General features: G+C 42.4%; 1 long non-coding RNA gene and 1 other non-coding gene across 2 annotated transcripts in view; both read left to right on the top strand.

Moving 5' to 3' along the window:
- The window catches only part of LOC121028934 (uncharacterized), a 37,243-nt gene extending 20,953 nt beyond the window's left edge, over window positions 1–16,290 (top strand). Inside the window, exons 2-3 of the long non-coding RNA XR_005789507.1 lie at window positions 12,449–12,900; window positions 13,458–16,290. This is a non-coding gene — a long non-coding RNA (uncharacterized LOC121028934). The remainder of the gene's footprint in view (window positions 1–12,448; window positions 12,901–13,457) is intronic.
- TRNAR-UCG (transfer RNA arginine (anticodon UCG)) lies at window positions 1,150–1,234 on the top strand. Its single transcript has one exon. It is a non-coding gene; the product is annotated as a tRNA-Arg (tRNA).
- Window positions 16,291–18,055: the final 1,765 nt, after the last annotated feature.

An 18,055-nucleotide genomic window follows, 5' to 3' on the forward strand; every position in this document is an offset into this window, starting at 1 on the left:
GGGTGGGAGCTAGCACATCCAAAAGAGGAGGGGTGGGAGCAAGCACATCCAGAGGAGGAGGGGTGGGAGCAAGCACAGAGCCCATTGGATGGGATTACTGTGAAGGACAGCTCTCCGAAGGTCTTGTTTGGGATGGTGAGAAAGACTGACGAAAATTAATTGACCTTAAATTTTCATACTTGAAATACAACATATATGGTATCTGTATACTCATTTATCATGACATATGAAAACTTTTATGTGTAATGATGACCTGTATTGGCAGCTATTGAAGAGAAGTAAAGATGAAAGTAATTTTAATTGAGGAGTCCCTGGTTAGTATCGTACCTTTCAACTTGTTTTGCCATACCTGCTTTCATGAGGATATCACACAAAGTAGAAATTTCTGGAAGCATTGAAGTAAGAGTGAGAGTGAATCTTTATGTACCTTTTTTAAAAAATCATTTTTGAACGTTTATTTATTTTTGAGAAAGACAGAGATGGAATGCGAGTGGGTTAGGGGCAGAGAGACAGGGAGACACAGAATCCGAAGCATGCTCCCGGCTCTGAGCTGTCAGCCCAGAGCCCGACGCAGGGCTCGGGCTCACAAGCTGTGAGATCATGACCTGAGCCGAAGTCGGACGCTCAACCGACTGAGCCACCCAGGCGCCCCTTAAGCTATGTATCTTGGTGGTCAAGATAGGTAACTTCCTTTGGTTTCTTATAATTGCACTGAATTTCTACCATGAGCCTTCAATTCACTATATGCCAGTGAATGAACCTCACTCTATTTGGAGTCTCCCAATTGTCCCTGCACCTGGGAAGTGGAGGGAAGAGGTGGGTGGGTGGGGGGTGGTGGGAGAGTTCACCTAGTTTTCCAGTCTGTAGGCTGGAATGAATAAAAGGATCACCATCTGTCTCGCTTGTGCCCCCCCTCAGATGTCCTGGTCTTGGCAGCTCGTGGCTAAATTGTTCTTCATTCTTAAGTTGTGGCCTCTTAATTATTTTGCAAGTTCTGGCCAGCGTCATAAGGCAAGAAATAAAAATAGTGGGCAAATCTCAGGAAAGCAGGAACAAGTTACATTTATTTCTTGGTAGATAGTATGAGTGTGCTGCAGGTGGGATTTTTCAGTGCACAGATTCATGTGCAAGACACAGGCTGTTTGGGGCGCCTGGGTGGCTCAGTCGGTTGAGCGTCCGACTTCGGCTCGGGTCATGATCTCACGGTTCGTGGGTTCGAGCCCCGCGCCGGGCTCTGTGCTGACAGCTCAGAGCCTGGAGCTTGTTTCAGATTCTGTGTCTCCCTCTCTCTCTCTGCCCCTCCCCCACTTGCACTCTGTCTCTCTCTGTCTCAAAAATAAATAAACATTAAAAAAAAATAATAAAAAAAAAGACACAGGCTGTTCCTTTAGCTCTCAAATTACCACAAATCAATGGTGAATCATATCTCCGTTACCACTCTTTGCTTCCCCCTCATTCCATTTCCTGCATCTTAGCCAAAGGAAAGCCCCTCTATTCATAGGTCCCCAACTGCCCAGTGCTAGGACACCATTGTGTCGGCCACAAGGTCCTGCAAGGACTGAGACCTTGCCAGTCTCTCGGGACACTGCCCACTCTCCTGCAAGGGTCCACTGCTCCTCGCGGTGGGTGCCCACCTTCATCCACCTCTCTTCTCTGCCCTGGGCCATGTCCTGTCTTCACATCCTATTCTGGACCCCCACCATTGCATCTTCCAAATTTCACAGGGGTCTGCCTGCAGAAATACCCAAGGCAAAGGTATACAAAAGACCTGGCTTCCTACTTTCTTATGGGGAAGAGAGCATGCTAGAACAAATTCAAACCAATATTAAACTAAACTGTATTCAACATTGCATGACCAGATGAACCCTGATTGTATCCATTCACATATGAACATGAGAGCTCATCCTGATGACAAAACAAATATCCACAAACTAATCTACCATTCATAATAGAAAAAAAAAAAAAACGATGAATGATACCCATAAATCATTGTACAAGAAAAAGAAGATGTAGAAACAAAGTGACTTAGGGGCACCTGGGTGGCTCAGTCATCGAGTATCCAATTTTAGCTCAGGTCATGACCTTGTGGCTCAGGGGTTTGAGCCCCGCATCAGGCTCTGTGCTGATAGCTCAGAGCCTGGAGTCTGCTTCGGATTCTGTGTCTCCCTTTCTTTCTAGCCCTCCCTTGTTCACGCTCTGTTTCTCTCTTTCTCAAAAATAAATAATAAATGTTAAAACAGATTTTTTTTTTAAAGAAACAAAGTGGCTTGTCCAAGTTTACACAGCTACACAGTGGCAGAGCTAAACTACAAATTCAAGTCCATCCAGATCCAAAATTTATACACCCAATCACTATAATACACTGGTTTAAAACATCAATATCTGGGGCGCCTGGGTGGCTCAGTCGGTTGAGCGTCCGACTTCGGCTCAGGTCATGATCTCATGGTTCATGAGTTCGGGCCCCGCATCGGGCTCTGTGCTGACAGCTCAGAGCCTGGAGCCTGCTTCTGATTCTGTGTCTCCCTCTCTCTCTGCCCCCCTGCCCCACACACGCTCTGTCTCTCTCTGCCTCTCAAAAATAAAGAAAACTAATAAATTTTTTTTTAACCATCAATATCTCTATCTATCTGTCTCTACTGAATTTGTTGAGCATATGTTATATCCCAGGCAATTTGCTAAATACTCGCAGACAGTACCTGTCAATCGTGTAATATCTACTGATATAGGCCGATTCATTCAATCCACACGTGAAGCAGACAAAGAACTTGACTAATTCATTTCTCATTCGTTCTTCAGCTGTTATCTGGCTTGTGCTCAGAATGACATTAAAATTGTTCTGACAAATACCACCTGCCAATAATCCTCTGCGTCGAAAAGTCCAGTACACCTGTGCCTGCCCTTGGCCACTTCCTGCCCAGGCCTCTCTTGTCCCACGGCCATTTGCCACCCTGGGCCCAGGCTGCCCACTCACTGAGCACTCCTCCCTAGTCTGTCCCTCAGGCTGCTTTGTCCTTGGTCTCCAGCTCTTCTCTGTCTACACCCAGACTCTTTGGGTGATTTATCCACTCTGGCTTCAACTGATAAGTGGGTGATTCCTATAGCTCTCTCTGACCTAGCCTTTTCTCTGAGTGTCAGGCTCATTAAGCCAAACTTCTACTGATCTTCTTCCTTCTGACGGTCTTCAGGCAACTTCAGCTCAACAAGTTGAAACTGAACACATATTCTAATTTTCCAAACCAGCTCCTGCTTTTGCATTGCTGATCTCAGTTGTTACTATTCAACCAGCCAAGAGTTACCCCTTAACCGGCGTTCTCTTCCCCGCAACTAAATACATTCAATAACCACATCGTAATCATTTACCTTCTAAATATTTCTCTGCTATAACCCCATGGTTCTATTCAAAAGCTGGTAGGATAATAAAACAAGACGTCCCGGGTTAGCCCAGATGCCAGTACAATGAAAACCCTCAACAAATGAAAACCCTAACAAATGTTAGCTATTATTTTTACTAATACATAAACAATAACAACTTCCACCACCACAACAGAAGCAAACTGTGCCACTACAGCCCCCGACTGTTGGAACTTTGGGGTTAACACTCCCATTGTTTCCTTCTTTCTTTTCTCTTTCATGTTTGTCCCTATCTTTGCCCTGCATTTTGAGAACCACCTTCAACTTTACCTTCTAGCCCTTCCCTCGCTTCTGTTTTACCTTATGTTTTTAGTTTGTAAAAGCTTTTGCATTGTTTCGGTTTCTTTTATGTCTTTGGGTTAATTTCTTCTAAAATAGATCTGAGGACACTTAGAACTTTTGACACTTTTGAAAGGTGGCCTTAGGAAAGACACTTTCTATTCTGTGCCCTTAATAGTTTGTTTTCTCCACCAGTAGTTTTTCTGTTCCTCTTTTGCATCTTTGGTTTTCCTCACGCCTGGCGATCCTACATTGTCCCCTTGTAGTGAAGGTGAGATGTGTTAATTACCGAAGCTGGTATGTTAATTACCAGATGAGAAAAGGCATCCTTTGCTGTAGTCTAGGTAGGTCTGTCTGTCCCCAAACCTAATTCTTGATGGGAAGAGGTATGAGCACATGATTTTGTTTGGTTTAGTCCTCTATACCTAGGAGAATTGGCCCTGGGGCCTAGAGCAGGGCCTGATACTCACCAAGGATCTTAAAGGTCAGAACCCATCATTGTTGAAGGCCTTTCTTGTTGTGTTGACAAGATTATGATTGGAATCTAGAGAAAATTCTGATGAAAGATAGGCACTAACCTAATCCTGGAAAAGAAAAGAGGAATTTATTTTAAACATGATCAACCATTCAGGCTGACTTTCTTTTCCCTTTTGTTTTATTATAGAAACTTCCTAAAGTTAAATCAAAATAGAAAGAAGTAACACTAAATGACAACCACTGCCCTCTGCATCAAGATTCAGAGGATGTGAGTCCTCATTCCATTTGTATTACTGAGCTTCTGAGACATACCACTTAATCTAGCTAAATCCTAGTTTCTCTAAATATAGAGACCAAACATTTCATCACCTGTAGTTTCCCAGGGTTTTCTTGGCATATAAGTCAATATCTTGTAGAGTTTTATCAATCACCCTGGAAACAATAAGTTTTGCAAATACCCATCACCAGCCTTCGTTCATAATTGTACTGTAACTCATAACTGTACTGTGGTATCTGTCTATAAGCCATTCTTCAAAAATATGTGTGATAACACGTTTTATTAACTTCCGTATATCACAGAATACCTTTCTGGGTTGTCACATATGAATGAAAACTTGACTGAATCCAGTTCTCTGGCAATAATGTCTTAATCTTAACACTCTATTGTTCCCTCTCTGTGGCCATCAGGTGTTTGCTTCTGGAAAAGTCTTAAGTCAGCTTGATTTTTTTGTTGCTTTCAAAGTTACCTTGCTACTACCCTCTTATTTTCTTCAAGGATGTTTATAAGCTCTTCATAATTCTTATTAATCTTCATAATTCAAAAACTCATCATGATAGAATCATATGTGATTCTTTTTATTAACATTCTCTGAAACCGATTTAGCCATTTTCAATCTGTACATTCAGATGTTTCTTTCAGTTCAAGAAAGTTTTCTTGCAATTAGTTTGATATCCTCTCCAGACACATCTATCACTCCTAGCTTGGCTTTGCATTTCAGGAATCCCATATCTTTCCTCTCTATGTTTATCTCTTGGTATGTTTCTTCTTTCTGGAAGAGTCACCGAAGTGTGCCACTCTCGGCAATCTTGAATTTCATTCAGTATGGAATTTGTTCTTTATAGCCTCTAGTAAAGATTTTCACTCTGCTCTGGCAAATGTGGTTTCTTTACAATCCTTTTTCGTCTCACTTAGCTCTTTCTTCATTCTTTATTTCTTTCTAAAGCCAAAATTATTCTATTATTTGTTATTACACCTTTTTCAGTAACTTTTACTTAGACTGCTTTAGGATACCAAATTTCTAAATAATTGTATTGGTAAATAATTGGAGGACAAATAATTTTCCGCTGAATGTCAAATATTATGGGTACTTTCTGTTTTCAACTTAGTTTTTATGTTGGTCTTTTTTTTCCCCCCTCTTCATCTTCAGTTGCAAAGAGAACCATTCCTATATGATGTTTGCAATTAGACAGGATATGTGGATTCTTTGGTTCTGTTCTCTGACTTATGTGATGTGCTAAAATACTCTGGAAGGAAGAACATTAGTAACTCGTAGGATCTGACAAGTGTTCTGAAGATGACTGGTTTTGTGATACCTTGAACCAATGGTATATATGAAAAACTATAATTCCCAAGGCCCTTTTATAGAGGTACTTCCATTTCTAACTCTTCAGGAGTGCTTTACCAAGGGAATGATATTTCCAGAGATTTAGCAAGGAGATTATAATTCCAGTGTCAGCGTCTGCCCTTGTTTTCTGGAAGTGACAGTTCCACAATTGGTGCAAAAAAGGTTAAAAAAGATAGAAAAAGAGGGGAAAGGTGGGAAAAGGACCATATGTTAGCCTCATTGGAAAGCTCTACTTATGCAGTGAAAATGGACGCTCAGTTCACTAGCCAGGAGCCAGAACTTGGGGAGGAATAAAATAATTTCCTTTCTTATGCCTGCTGATAAGTGCTGCTTTATTTCATGGGTCAGTGCATAGTTTGTCCTCTTAGGCCCCAGTGATATGAGAGTTAATGAAACTATCCCCCCAGATTCTTGGTTTGGTTATTGATATTGAAGGTCACCAAAAGGTGGATCGAGATTACGGTTTCTCCGTGAAACAATGAGTCAAGTCAACTGTGTTCCTATTTTCCATCAGTAAATGATTCTAAAGAAAGGCAGATATTTATTCCAGGCTTTTATGGTGCATTTTGATCAACCAATTTTCCCCCTTTGGTATTACAGTAAGATTATTTTATTTTATTTTATTTTATTTTATTTTATTTTATTCATTCTTTAATGTTTATTTCTTTTTGAGAGAGAGAGATGGAGACAGAGATAGAGACAGAGAGATAGAGCACAAGAGGGGGAGGAGAGAGAGAGGGAGACAGAATCCAAAGCAGGCTCCAGGCTCCAAGCTGTCAGAGCAGAGCCTGACATGGGACTCGAGCTCACCAGCCATGAGATCGTGACCTGAGCCGAAGTCGGGCACCCAACTGACTGAGCCACCCAGGTGCCCTGAGTAAGATTATTTTAATATGCAATACGATCTGGACAAGAACAAAGGCCTCTCTAGACTTTACCTTTCTATCTCCTATGTAACTTTCCATCCTGTATCCCCGTGTTCATGCCATTTTCTGTTAACCAGCCTGTTTCTGTTCAGAGTGACATCATGAGTTAGCTGTTATTACCAATCACAATTCATCAAACACCCAAGAGAGAAGAGTCATCTGATTCGTAATGTTTTAAAACATGGTAACAAGTCAAATACCACATAGAACCTTAAGTGCATTAATTATTAGAACTCCCCATTAACGATCACAATAGTAATTAATATTCCTGTTTCATAACCAGCCCAAGGCACAGTTTTCTGAGCAGGAAGCACCTCAAGAGTTTGTAAGCTTGCCACAGAGCCACAGATTCGGCCAGCCAGCAGGGTCGTCATGAGTCACGGGTTCTGCCACAGCCGGGAGCTGCCAACATGCAGTCTTCTGCACACTTTTCCACAGGAACTGGGGGTGCCTCTGCGTTTGGAGAGCTACCTCGCGCCCTGTCCACACTCAATAAACACTGCTTCATAATGACAATGGGAATGTGTGTTCCATCTCACTTTTCTCCTGAATGTTTCTATTTAGGGAGTCCCAAATGTTTCCATTGCTTGATTGGCTGCACAGTCAAAAAAAAAAAAAAAAAAAAAATGTTCCTACTGCTTCCTTTGAATGTTTCCATTTTCTTTTTGAGCATCAGCCTGGTGCCTGTCCTGTGCCCTACACTCCCTGAACTGTGCTGCTGGTTGGGCAGTCAGGCCAAGAGGACCCTACTTCAAATGTCTTATTTCCAGGTAGCCAGATCCAAAAATATGTTCCTGGATTCTGGGTATAAGCTGGTTTTGCTTTGCGTCTATTCATTACTGGGAAATAATTTTTTCCACTTATTAAATCTTTTTTTCTCTAAATTTTGGAAACAGTGCTGAGTCAGAGGACTAGGGAAACAGAGGACTGGATCCAGAGACTGCCCGGCTCTGTGGTTGCACAGTGGCTTCCATCCCTGCAGGGTCTGCAAGAGAATTAGCTGGCTTTCCAAAGTTGACCTGCTTCCCAAAGAATGCTCTTCAGAGGTTCCCAGCACAATGGGAAACCCGCCTCGAGGGGTGCAAGTGTGCATGTCCTTGTCTGTGAGTAAATGCAGTGGATAGGCAATTTGTGTTTTAGGGAGACACTAAAATGCCAATCAGTAATGATCTACTTTATCCAATGGTTCCTGAGCTTACTTCTCCAGCCTTGATTCTTGCTCTAATGGCTATGTGTAGGCTCAGTCATATGAGATGTGTGAGTCAAAAACTGTTTACCTCTGACTTAACCCAAAAAGCTCTCCCTTTCCAAAGTAAGTACCCTGTGGCAGGTAATACAGGCTAGGAGAAATGCACTCCCTTAGATTTCAGGAGTTGTCTGAGTAGTTTCTCAACATGGCAACATTGTTGATGTTGTTCTCGGTATCCTCTAACCAACCAGAGTAGTGGGTGCTGGGAACAGAGGTCCAAAATAAAGCAGGCAACCACCCCTTTCATGCAGGAAGAAGGCAGACATTAAACAGATGATTGTTTGATTACAACTGGGTGAGTGCCATGAATAGGCTACTGAGTGTTTGTGGAGTCAGAGTTTTCCTAGACAGGAAGGTCAGATTCTCCTAAACAAATGAACTGGGGCCTGAAAAGCAACAGAGAAGTAGTATTTTCTCTTTAACAACATCTTGAGAGTCCCGTAATAAGTAAATAAATAAAACAATGCATGGAATGGGATTAAAGATTATGTTTCTTTCAAGGTGTGTACCACAAAGAGGATCTAGCTTGAGTTTTACACCATTCCCTACCCTCCTGGCACCCCAGTCATGAAGTGCTGGGGGCACTGTCATCATCCTCTCTTTGTGAATGAGTAAACCTGGCTTCAGGAGGCTTCAGTGAATTACCCAACCCACACAGCTATTAAGTAAAAGAGCAGGAAGTGGTAAACAAACCTTCTAATTCTAAGCCTGGGAATCTTTCTAGAACAGCCTTCAGAGAAGCTGGTTGGGGAGCAGAGAGAATAGGAGAGAATGGTTGAGCCTCAGATGTCCAGCTCTGATGGTGGACCTTGGTTTTATGGATAAATGCAGTTCCTTTAAAGCAGCATAATGGGTAGGCGTGGGCTTCAGAGTCAGATCCAAGCTCTAAACCTACCTCTGGCTTCAGAGTCAGATCCAAGCTCTAAACCTACCTCTGCCATTGACTGGGTTTAAACATAACTCAACCTCATTGAACCTCAGCCTCTCTGCCTACAATACGTGACTTCCTCCAAGCCAGCAAGTAGATTGTGGGAGCCACGGGGAGACACAGAGGCAGTCCTTGATACCTTGTAAGTCCTCAGTTAATATGTCTCTCTCCTTTCTCCTTTAACCCAAGAGAGAAAGTAATCAAAAGTGTTTATCAACTGAATAATAATAATAAACTCTCCTCAACAGGAGGAGCACTGAAAAAACACTTCAAATGGCTGAGCAGCCATGAAGACCTTGGTCCCAAGAAGTGGCTGCAGTAACTCAGGAAAGAGAAGGTCACCCATGCATGGACACCTGCTTTTCCAGCTGATTTTGCTCCCGGACCCACGAGAGCTCATTCCAATCACAACTGAAGGAGACCTGGAAGGGTCCCTCTTAGAGGGAACATAAGGCAAAAGATAAGGAGAGACAAAGGCAAATTTTGGGCCTACCCATACTATATATTTACCTCAACAAGGGGTGCATTTTTAGTCAAATTCCTGATTCCAATTGGCTCCCATCCTTATTCTTTTTTAAAAATTTTCCCCCAGTTTTATTGAGAAATAATTGACAAAAATAATCACTGTGTATGTTTAAGGCATACAGCATGATGGTTTGACTTACATACATTGTGAAATGATTACAATAATAGGTTCAGCTAATCATCCTTAATCCTTTGCTCCAATTTGAACTCTGGTTACTTCATAATAATTTACATACCTTTAGAAGATGTCTGAAATTCTATTATGGAAATATAGGCATAAGTAAAGAATAATAAGAAGGCAAAGAAGCAAAGAAATTAGGTTTTTTTTTTTTTTAAGTTTAGCCATTTAGAGAGACAGCATGCTCATCAAAGCAGAGAGAGCTCGTGAAAGCTCAGAGACAGAGAGAGACAAAGCATGAGTGGGGGAGGGGCAGAGAGAGAGGGAGACACAGAATCTGAAGCAGGCTCCGGGAGCTCAGCCATCAGCACAGAGCCTGACGCAGGGCTCGAACTCACAAACCACGAGATCATGACCTGAGCTGAAGTCGGATGCTTAACTGACTGAACCACCCAGGCGCCCCAAAGCTAAAAGAATTAAATACACACTTTTCTAGCTCTCTTTGCAGCTAGCAATATCCATGTGACTCAATTCCGGCCAAAGAAGCTGATCCTTTCCTGATAAAGGGATAGGTTGTACCAGTAATTTCCTTTACCTCTGGCCTTGAACACAGATGGGATGGTTAAGCTGGAGCAGCCATTTTTTGACATCGAGGCAATAAGCCATGATGGTGAGAATGGCAGAGCAAAAAGAGAAAAAGGCAGTTCTTGGACTGTCTCCAGTAGTATTAAACTGAATAAGACTAGCTTATATTTTTGTTTTGTTTTGTTTGTTTTGTTTTTTAAAGATTTTACTTTGAGAGAGAGAGAGAGAGAAAGCTCATATGCATGAGCCAGGGAGAGGGGCAGAGGGAGAGAGAGAGAGAGAGAGAGAGAGAGGCAGGCTCTCTCCAGGCAGGCTCCACACTCAGCACAGAGCCCAACACGGGGCTTGATCCCATGACCATGAGATAATGACCTGAGCAGAAGTCAAGAGTTAGACGCTCAACCAACTGAGCCACCCAGATGCCCCAAGTTTATATTAGTCAAGTTTTCTATTAGCTAAAGCCACAGACCTTCTCTAACTGATATATATTTTGTATTTTTATATATTTATAAGTATATATTTATAAAATATGATGTAATTAAAATGTAATATAATAATCATATTTTATGATATTCTATATATCTCTGTTGCAAATGTTCTGACTCTTTTCAGTATCAGCACATAGAAGAAAATAGAGTTTAACTGCTCTATAGGATGTGAATGTGTAGACTAAATTGTCATCTGAACTCAAACCTATATGTGTAGCGACTCCAGGCTGCTCCTTTGTGATGCCCAGTAAGAGAGCATACCTTAATCTGTAGCGAAAATAGGAAGGCAGACACAACAAACTCTAGAAAGAATCTCGAGTAAGAGGAGGTTAAAATACCAGAAAAAAAGGTTGCTGACAGAACCTCACATTACTACGACAATAAATAGCTTTGGATCCCAAAGCAACTACCCTAAGAGTTCCAAAAATAAAAATAAAAAAAATAGAAATGCATTTCTTAACTTTATTTATTTATCTTGAGTGAGACAGAGACAGCACAAGTAAGGGAAGTGCAGAGAGAGAAAGAGAGAGGGAGAGAGAGAGAGAGAGAGAGAGAGAGAGAGAGAGAGAGAATCCCAGGCAGGCTCCATACTGTCAGCACAGAGCCTGACATGGGGCTTGAACCCATGAAACCGTGAGATCATGACCTGAGCCAAAACCAAGAGTCAGATGGTTAACCAACTGAGGCCACCCAGGCACCCCTAGAAGTGCATTCTATTTTCTTCATTAACAGTCTCAAAACTGCAATAATTTTATGGTGCAAATGATTTGGAAGACTGTTTTTATCCAGACTCCTGGTTGAGCCAGGCATATACATCAATTGCTTGGTTCCCTTCTCTCTCTCTGTCCCCTTGATCCTCCTGTGTTTTCTCTTGCTCACACCGCCCTGACTCTGAATGTTCAGATCCATTTCCCAGCTGACACCTGTCGCTCTCCTGCTTCTCTGCCTGTTGAGAACATCCTGACTCACCTTCTGGTATTTGGAACCTCAGCTCTCTTATAATTTGTGAACACAGATGCTCTTCTAGAATGATGATCTCCTCAAACTCTACATTGCGCTCCAGTTCGGGTTGACTTAGCTGGGAAGGAACTCCAGCCCCATGCCAACAGAGAGGCTCCATTTTCTTTCCATCACCAGTAACGAGAGGATTTCAGACAGAAAAAAATGAAGCCTTAGATTAAAAAATACAGAGTGAGAGCCACGTGACATGTCTCCTAATCATGAACTATCTTATCTGTGTTACCATTCACACGAGAGAAGGGAAGACAGCGTCATGTTGGTCATAGGCAAAACCATCTTGAATTGAAAAGGCTCCCTGAAATGGAAAGAGGGGGAAATAACCTGGTAGAGGGAGACTTCTGGATCTTTTTGGAAGGAAATTATGAAGCCACGAGGACAGTAAAAACTGATTATCTGAAGTTTACAATTTGACCACGATGAGGTCTAGAAGCAACATAGCATTCTTCTCTCCTCCCACACTATCACCATTTAGTAAAGCTTAAGCAGTAATGATGGAACGGTTTCCCCCCTTAATCCATATCATGGAGTGTCATGCCTTTTCAGTGATTAGTTATAGGGATCAGGATTCAATTAAATTCGGTAGGTTTAGGAGATATTGCTTATAGAATTTAATCTGTGCTCTCAAGTGCTTGGAGCGAACTGGGAATACGTTCCAAACAGGGTCATTTTCAGGCTGCGGAGTAAAGAAGGCAGTCTCTACTGAATGGAATTGTGTTACTTGGATAGAAAGATTTGTCGTTTGGGTTTGGGGTACTTACTGTGCCACTCTGAAACCTACAAGTGAGTGAGTCTTGTGTGCATGTTTCCATGTGCGCAGAGCCTGAGAGAGAGCAACAGACGGTGCACATCATCTACGCAACCCTCCCTGGCCTTCACCTTCACCTCTCTGAACACTGACTTGTTCATGCTCCCCTTGTATTCCTGGGCATGCTGACGCTGTCCTGCTGCAGGTCACGGATGATGATTGATCCAGGCTAACTATGGTTGTTCTGTTTCCTGGACTGGTGATTCACCAAGGGATGGACACATTGTACAATTCTGGTCAGTGCGTGAAGTCTGGAACTTCTGGAAAAGTGTTCCTTGACCTTAAGAAAATGGAAATAAGAAAAATACCCATTTTCCTATCTGTGAATGTCACTGTGTGAGGATGTGATACTGATGGCAGTCATCTTGTGACTTTAAAGACAAGTTTATTGCAGGCCAGCTGACATCACTGAGCTACCAAGTGAAGGTCCCTGGAAATTACCCTGCGCCCAGACTTCCTATTAGGTAAGATCATACGTGCCTTAACCATAAGAGACTCTTTTTTTTTTTTTTTTTAATTTTTTTTTCAACGTTTATTTATTTTTGGGACAGAGAGAGACAGAGCATGAACGGGGGAGGGGCAGAGAGAGAGGGAGATACAGAATCGGAAACAGGCTCCAGGTTCTGAGCCATCAGCCCAGAGCCTGACGCGGGGCTCGAACTCACGGATGGCGAGATCGTGACCTGGCTGAAGTCGGACGCTTAACCGACTGCGCCACCCAGGCGCCCCATAAGAGACTCTTAAATACAGAGAACACACTGAGGGTGGCTGGAGGGGTGGGGGTGGGAGGATGGGCTAAATGTGTGATGGGCATTATGGAGGGCACTTACTGGGAGGAGCATTAAGTGTTATATGTGAGCAATGAATCACTGGGTTCTACTCCTGAAACCAGTACTGCACTCTATGTTAACTAACTTGAATTAAAATCAATTTTTTAAAAAAGGAAAAAAAAAAAAACCAGATCATACACGTCTTTATTTATTAAGTCATCTTTAGCCAGGCCTTTTGTTTCTTTCAGCAGAATGCATCCTAAGTGCTACAAACATCATCTCTAGAGGCATCGAGAATGTTTGGCTGGGTTGGAGAAGGAGTAACACTGCAGACTCACAGAGAAGATGTGGCTTGCTTAAATTATAGAAGCCAGACTTGCTGACGGGACTGCTATACGTTTTTTCGCTCTACCAAGCGGTCACATGGGTGGGGCTCGTTAATTTCAAGACCATCGGTATTCACTTTCATTGGAAGGATTTTCATTTAGTATGATTTTGAGGTTATTTTAAATAAAATATTTAGCTTGCCTAACCAGGTAATGGGAAATCTTTAGCCAGAGGGTTAGAAACTAGATTCAACCTTGTAATTTATCGCCTACAACTATAAATCAAGCCAATGTCAGAAAGCAGAGAAAAACAATAAACAATGAGACAGCTGCCGCCTGGTCTGTCAACAATATATGGCAAGGCGAGACGTGCCCAACAATTACAACAAAGCCATAAATATATATTCTATATTTAACTCCACAAGCTTAAAGTTGTTTGATTTTCATTATTGATGTTTGCACACCCTCAGGGTCTTAAAGGATAAATCCTTTATCTTGTACTGTCATGTTATTAAGAAGAAGAGAAAGTGCTTTTAAAAAAATTCCATTTTGCATAGCTTCTCGGACCTTTGCCCCACTGGCATTTGCATCCTGAGCGTAAGGGAGTTAATGCATGTGTAGGACTGAAGAATCCCAGCACTAAGGTATCCAGAAGAGACAGGACCGAGTTTATGAGTACTAGGAAGGCTGCGTCTGGTGAGGGTGGGGGCAGGTAAGGGGAGTTGTTTAAATCGTAAAGTTTCAGAGTCTTGTAACAGTGCTTTACAGAAAAAAATCTGTTATAAATAAGTCATAAAGCCATAACATACTCTTTGTAATGCCAGCTCCACGATCTCTGCCAAGAAGACTTTTTTTTTGTGGGAGAGTCCTCTCTTCCCTTTAGCAGCCTGCATACTACCTAAGAAGCTAATTCTTATTGATAGATCATCATTATTACAGGATGCTGGAAGTGATTCCCACTCACTGCCTGCAAGTAACCCTTAATTCCGACAGAAGACGTAAAGCCAAACCAAAATGTCCTCTGTGTTTGGAAAAGCTGCTGTGCTTGGATCATGGCAGCCCCCTTTGTGGAAAAGACCATCGCTGCAGAATCACTTGACCCCGAGGTCTAACTCCTCCAGGAGAATCTTTGACGAAATGTACTGACAGCCACGTTACCACTGTTCCCATCGTCCACGGTAATTCTGCCAAATTGGCAGTCAAAGCCACGCAAGGCTAATCTTGTGCTGGGGAGATTGTCTTCCCTCAAGTCCTAATAGTAAGTACTTGGATTTTCACAGCTGTCTCTGAAATGCAAGGTCTTCTGGAAGCTTCTCTAAGAACCCCTCATGGGCTGGACACAGTGGCTACCGCCTCCCTCTGAGCCACCTCACTCATTTGTGGCCCAGATCTGCCAGCAAAGGGTTTTCTCTTGTCTTAGTCACCTTTGTTCTATTAGCGCGTTCTCAGATGACTTTCACTGAAGGATATTTGTCCAGTAGCCTGCAGGATTATTTCCACATTATTTAAGATCCCTCTCGAAGAAGTCAGATGGGAATGAAAATGAAACTTGGGGGTCAGGGGTCCGTTGTGGGCCTGCCTTTAGAAAGTCCCATCTTGTCTCACAGGCAAGAGATTTTTTCCTCCTACGTTCAGTGTGTGCTGACAGTGTCTGGGGAGACATGTTCTCATGTGATCACTTACAAGATCTCATCTCGTGTTAGTGAAATTTACACGTATGACTAGTAATTAAGTCTCACTAAATCAGGATTTCTCGTTTTCATTTCAATATGAGCTTTAATTACATAAAAACAATTGCCATAAAACGATTGCATGCATTTATTTGAGCTTTGAGTGCCCTCTACTGGAACAAGAAAAAAGTAAACAATCAATAGCACGGAGGGCTTGTGCGGTTCGGTCCGAACTACTAAGATGTCCTCGTTAGTGTCGGGAAAAGAATCATTGTAAGCACTCAACATCTGTCATTCACAATTAGCTGACAGTGCTCCAAACTTTTTCTAAAACTTACCCATTAAATGGAGCTAACGGTGCATATCTTCCAGATTTTACGTTTACAGAAAAATCCTGAAAGATACCAACGCGAAGCCTCTTCCTAGCTGGTTGGCCAGCTCTTATTTCCAGACACTGCATGTCTCCCTGCTACTGGTGTTCCGTTTACAGCCATGGCCTCTGAGACCAGTTGGCCCCCCGACCAATTTCCTTCTTTAAACCTGTTCCTTCCAAAACCGTGCGTGATGTGAACTTTGCTCTTCTCTGCCTTCACCCCTTGGGCTCTGCTGCCCCTCTGACCTCCTGCCTTCCCCCCACCGCCCCGCCCCGTGAACTTCCCAGCTCCCTCCTTCCACCACCACTCCTCCCTGTCAGCAGGACTGCACCTGAACTCACTTCCTTGTCTCCATTTAACCAGTCTCTCCACCCTCCTTATTCCAATTCATTTCCTAACTTGTCTGGACTTTATGGCTTATTATTTCAACCACACTGTCATCGACACACTCATTTCCACCAACCCTTTGATCGTCTGCTGCATAAGCCTTGAAGTAGTCTATTCTATAACAGCCTAATGATTCATTCTAACCGACTAATTTCTAAGTTGCGAAGCACTGCTGAAGAATATCACACTGCTTTGCTCATTGGCTGATGATACGTCCTTTTGGCCAGTCTCAGGTAGGACCTTGGAAAGGCTCAATTCTGTTTTTCTTTTTTTAAAGTTTATTTATCTTAGAGAGAGAGAGAGAGAGAGAGAGCACAATTAGGGGAGGGGCAGAGAGAGAGGGAGAGAGAATCCCAAGCAGGTGCTACACTGTCAGCATGGAACCCAATGTGGGGCTTGAACTCACGAACCATCAGATCATGACCGGAGCGGAAATCAAGAGTCAGACGTTTAACCGACTGAGCCACCCAGGAGCCCAGGAAATGCTCAATTCTTATCTGCAGTTTGCTTGTTTTTCTAATCCCTTGAGGATTTTTCATACCCTGTCTACTCTCCTTCTTAAGATTTGTTTTGTTTCTTAATTTCCAGAAAACAGCTGGAGCTACACGGTCTCCATTCCTGCACTTCCCAATTTGTCTTTATCTGTGCCCGTTCTTCCCTTTGGCCACAGGAGACTAGCCTCTTCTCTGTTGGCTTTGGATTCTATTCCCTCCCAGTCACTCTTTTTTTCTTCCAATAGTTGTTTAGGTTTTCTCCCTCTTCCCAGGTACCTCTCTCTTGGACTCAGACTATAAATATTCCAGATTCTCCATTGTTGTATTCCCACCCAGACAAGGCATGACCTACTCCCAACCTTGCCTCTCTCTCACAGACTGCTGCCCACATCTCCTTGGCTTCACTGTGAGGCATCTTGAAGGAGTAGTCTGTATTCTATGCTTCTGTTTCCATCACCCCCTCACTCCGTATAAGCCACTCAGTTTCATTTTTCTAATCACCAATCAGGAAATACTCTCTCATAGGTAATCAAAGTCCTCTGTAGGATCAGGTTCTCAGGATCATCCACCTCACTGCTCAGCCATTCGAAGTAGCTGACGTACCAGGGCCCAAGACCCCTGCTTGCATTCCAGGGCCCTGCCCAGCCAGAAGGATGAAGGAAACGACACAAAAACACACACTTTCCCCCTGAAGGATACTTACTGGAAGGTGTGCCCACCGCCTAATGCAGTCCGGGTCTTGACCTTGCTACAGGGGGAGGTGGGAAAAATAGTCTAGTCTGGTCTTACAACTAAAGTCTTACAACTAAAATGTAAGAGTCCATTACTAAGGAAGATGGAAAAACACTGACATGTAGATATTTTAAGCTTTGTGTACTAAATGTTAACCAAAAGCACAAACGCGTACACACACACACACAAATGAGATTGGGGTTTAAAGATGCTATAAAATTAAGGGTCCCTGGATGGCTCAGTGTCTGACTCTTGGTTTCGGCTCAGGTCATGATCTCATAGTTGGTGGGTTCGAGCCCAATGTTGGGCTCTGTGCTGACAGTGCAGATCCTGCTTGGGATTCTCTCCTCTTCTTTGTCCCTCCCCTGCTCCCTCTCTCTCCAAAAATAAATAAAGATTTTTTAATGCAATAAAACGCACTTCTTTTGTTATGACTTCCTGGAATTTCCATTTGATACTTTGTGCCATATCTATTGTTTGAAAATTATCGAAATTTTGAATCCCAATATATACTTCATGTTTTCTGAATGTCTTCTGAATATATAAAAAAAGGACATACCTTTATGTTGAAGTAAAAAGTGAACAAATACATACTAATTTCTCCTTATGGATATTATATACGGTTTTTGTGTGTAAGATTAAAAAAAATTTAATCCCCTTTAACAGACAACACCCTTACATTTTCCTACATATTTTTCCTAAAATGGTAAGCCTTTTTCTTTTTTTTTTTTTCAAAATGAAAGGATTTTTTTTTTCAGATCGCAAAGGCTCTTGACATTTATATCACATTAAGATCCTTATTTTCTATACTATAGCTATTTCCAATTTGTACTTTTTTTTAATTCCACTGAAGTCATCCTTTAGAG

This window comes from Herpailurus yagouaroundi, unplaced genomic scaffold (assembly GCF_014898765.1).
Source record: "Herpailurus yagouaroundi ecotype Mexico unplaced genomic scaffold, PumYag 100, whole genome shotgun sequence".
NCBI classification, from domain to species: Eukaryota; Metazoa; Chordata; class Mammalia; order Carnivora; family Felidae; genus Herpailurus; species Herpailurus yagouaroundi.